The sequence below is a fragment of the Calliopsis andreniformis genome, unplaced genomic scaffold, assembly GCF_051401765.1.
Source record: "Calliopsis andreniformis isolate RMS-2024a unplaced genomic scaffold, iyCalAndr_principal scaffold0019, whole genome shotgun sequence".
Lineage (NCBI taxonomy): Eukaryota > Metazoa > Arthropoda > Insecta > Hymenoptera > Andrenidae > Calliopsis > Calliopsis andreniformis.
This window is the reverse complement of record NW_027480431.1, coordinates 8,087,080-8,091,126: the sequence shown is the minus strand read 5'-3', so window position 1 is coordinate 8,091,126 and position 4,047 is coordinate 8,087,080.

The following is a 4,047-nucleotide window of genomic DNA, read 5'->3' as shown; positions in this document are numbered from 1 at the left end:
CATAAAATACAATATAAATACAACAGTTTATCCATCATATAAAACGAATGATAGCAACCAGTGTGAAAGTTATGGTCATTTCTACGTTCCGGGCAACCTAGGCTTCACTCTAGGGCGTTGTTCCACCAGATCGAATAGTTAGAGCCTAAGAAGTGAACGCGAGAAGCATAAAACACAATATAAATACAACAGTTTTTCCATCATATAAAAGGAATGATAGCAACCAGTGTGAAAGTAATGGTCATTTCTACGTTCCGGGCAACCTAGGCGTCACACTAGGGCGTTGCTCCACCACATCTAATAGCTACGGCCTTAGAAGTCAACGCCAGAAGCATAAAATACAATATAAATACAACGGCTTTCCCATCGTATAAAACGAATAATTGCAAACAGTGCGAAAGTAATGGTCATTTCTACGTTCCGGGGATCCTAGGCGTCACTCTAGGGCGTTGCTCCACCATATCTAATAGCTAAGGCCTTAGAAGTCAACGCCAGAAGCACAAAATACAATAAAAATGCAACAGTTTTTCCATCGTACAGCATGACAAATTGCAACCAGTGCGAAGGTAATGATCATATCGACATTTCGTGCATCGTAGACTTAACTCTGAGGAGTTGCTCCACCAGATCGAAGAGTTAAGGCCTTAGAAGTCAACGCCAGAAGCATAAACTACAATATAAATACAACAGCTTTGCCATCGTATAAAATGAATAATTGCAAACAGTGTGAAGGTAATGGTCATTTCTACGTTCCGAGCAACCTAGGCTTCACTCTAGGGCGTTGATCCACCAGATCGAATAGTTAGGGCCTTAGAAGTCAGCGCCCGATGCATAAAATGCAAAATAAATAGAACAGTTTTTCCACTGTATAAAACGAATAACTGCAACCAATGTGAAAGTACTGGTCATTTCTAGGTTCCGGGTAACCTAGGTTTCCCTCTGGGGCGTTGCACCACCGGATCGAATTGCTAGGGACTTAGAATTCAACGCCAGAAGGATACAATACAATATAAGTACAACAGTTTTTCCATCGTATAAAATGAATAATTGCAGACATTGTGACAGTAATGGTCATTTCTACGTTCCGGTCAACCGAGGCTTCACGCTAGGGCGTTGCTCCACCAGATCGAATAGTTAGGGCCTCAGAAGTTAACGCCAGAAGCATAAAATACAATAAAGATGCAACAGTTTTTCCATCGTACAACAGGAATAACTGCAAACAGTGTGAAAGTACTGGTCATTTCTACGTTCCGGGTAACCTACGTTTCACTCTAGGGCGTTACTCCACCAGATCGAATAGCTAGGGCCTTAGAAGTCAATGACAGAAGCATAAAATTCAATATAAATATAACAGCTTTTCCACTGTGTAAAACGAATAACTGCAACCAGTGTGAAAGTACTGGTCATTTCTACGTTCCGGGTAATCTAGGCTTCACTCTAGTGCGTTGCTCCACCAGATCGAATAGCTAGGGACTTAGAATTCAACGCCAGAAGGATAAAATACAATATACGTACAACAGTTTTTCCATCGTATAAAATGAATAACTGCAACCAGTGTGAAAGTACTGGTCATTTCTACGTTCCGGGTAACCTAGGTTTCACTCTAGGGCGTTGCTCCACCAGATCCAATAGTTAGGGCCTATGAAGTCAACGTCAGAAGCATAAAATACAATAAAGGTGCAACAGTTTTTCCATCGTATAACAGGAATAATTGCAACCAGTGTGAATGTAATGGTATGTTCTACGTTCCGGGCAACCTAGGCATCACTCTAGGGCGTTGCTCCACCAGATCGAATAGTTAGGGCCTTAGAAGTCAACGCCCGAAGCGTAAAATGCAAAATAAATAGAACAGTTTTTCCATTGTATAAAACGAATAATTGCTACCAGAGTGAAAGTTATGGACATTTCTACGTTCCGTGCAACCTAGGCTTCACCCTAGTTAGTTATTCCACCAGATGGATCAGTTAGGGCCTAAGTTGTCAACGCCAGAAGCTTAAAATACGATGTAAATAAAACAGCTTTTCCATCGTATAAAACGAATAATGGTAACCAGTGTGAAAGCAATGGTCATTTCTACGTTCCGCGCAACCTAGGCTTCACTCTGGGACGTTGCTCCACCAGATGGAATAGCTACGGCCTTAGAAGTCAACGCCAGGAGCATAAAAAACAATATAAATACAACAGCCTTTCCATCGTATAAAATGAATAATTGCAAACAGTGTGAAAGTAATGGTCATTTCTACGTTCCGGGCAACCTAGGTTTCACTCTAGCGTGTTGCTCCACCAGATGGAATAGCTAGGGCCTTAGAAGTCAACGCCCGAAGCATAAAATACAAAAAAATAGAACAGATTTTCCATTTGTAAAACGAATAATTGCTACCAGTGTGAACGTTATGGTCACTTCTACGTTCCGGGCAACCTAGGCTTCACCCTAGGCCGTTGTTCCACCAGATCGAATAGTTAGGGCCTAAGAAGGGAACGCCAGAAGCATATAATACAATATAAATCCAACAGTTTTTCCATCATATAAAACGAATAATTGCAACCAGTATGAAAGCTATGGTCATTTCTACTTTCCGGACAACCTAGGCTTCACCCTAGGGCGTTGCTCCAACAGATTGAATGGTTAGGGCCTTAGAAGTCAATGCCCGAAGCATAAAATGCAATAAAAATACAACAGTTTTTCCATCATATAACAGGAATAATTGCAACCAGTTTGAATGCGATGGTCATTTCTACGTTCCGGGCAACATAGGCTTCACTCTAGGGCGTTGCTCCACTAGATCGAATAGTTAGTGCCTTAGAAGTCAACGCCAGAAGCATAAAATACAATGCAAATACAACAGTTTTTCCATCGTATAAAACGAATAATTGCTACCAGTATGGAAGTGATGGTCATTTCTACGTTCCGGGCAACCTAGGCCTCACTCTAGGGCGTTGTTCCACCAGATTGAATAGTTAGGGCCTATGAAATCAACGGCAGAAGCATAAAATACAATATAGATATAACAGTTTTTCCATCGTATAAAACGAATAATTTCAACCAGTGTGAATGTTATGGTCATTTCTACTTTCCGGGCAACCTAGGCTTCACCCTAGGGCGTTGCTCCAACAGATTGAATAGTTAGGGCCTTAGAAGTCAACGCCCGATGCATAAAATACAAAATAAATACAACAGTTTTTCCATCATATAACAGGAATATTTGCAACCAGTTTGAAAGTGATGGTAATGGCTACGTTCCGGGCAACTTAGGCTTCACTCTAGGGCGTTGCTCCACCAGATCGAATAGTTAGTTCCTTAGAAGTCAACGCCAGAAGCATAAAATGCACTATAAATACAACAGCTTTTCCATCGTAGGAAACGAATAATTGCCACCTGTGTGAAGGTTATGGTCAGATCTACGTTCCGGGCTACCTTGGCTCCACTGTAGGGTGTTGCTCCACCGGATCTAATAGCTACGGCCTTAAAAGTCAACGCCAGAGGCATAAAATTCAATATAAATACAACAGCGTTTCCATCGTATAAAACGAATAATTGCAAGCAGTGTGAAAGTTATGGACATTTCTACATTCCGAGCAACCTAGGCTTCACTCTAGGGCGTTGCTCCACCAGATCGAATAGTTAGGTCCTTAGAAGTAAACGCCAGAAGCATAAAATACGATATAAATACAACAGCTTTTCCATCGTATAAAAGGATTAATTGCAACCAGTTTGATAGTGATGGTCATTTCTCCTTTCCGGGCAACCTCGGCTTCACTCTAGGGCGTTGCTCCACTAGATCGAACAGCTAGGGCCTTAGAAGTCAACGCCAGAAGCATAAAATACAATATAAATACAACAGTTTTTCCATCGTATAAAACTAATAATTGCAACCAGTATGAAACCTATGGTCATTTCTACTTTCCGAGCTACCTAGGCTTCACGCTAGGGCGTTGCTCCAACAGATTGAATAGTTAGTGCCTTAGAAGTCAACGCCAGAAGCATAAAATACAATATCAATACAACAGCTTTTCCATCGTATAAAACGAATAATTGCAACCAGTTTG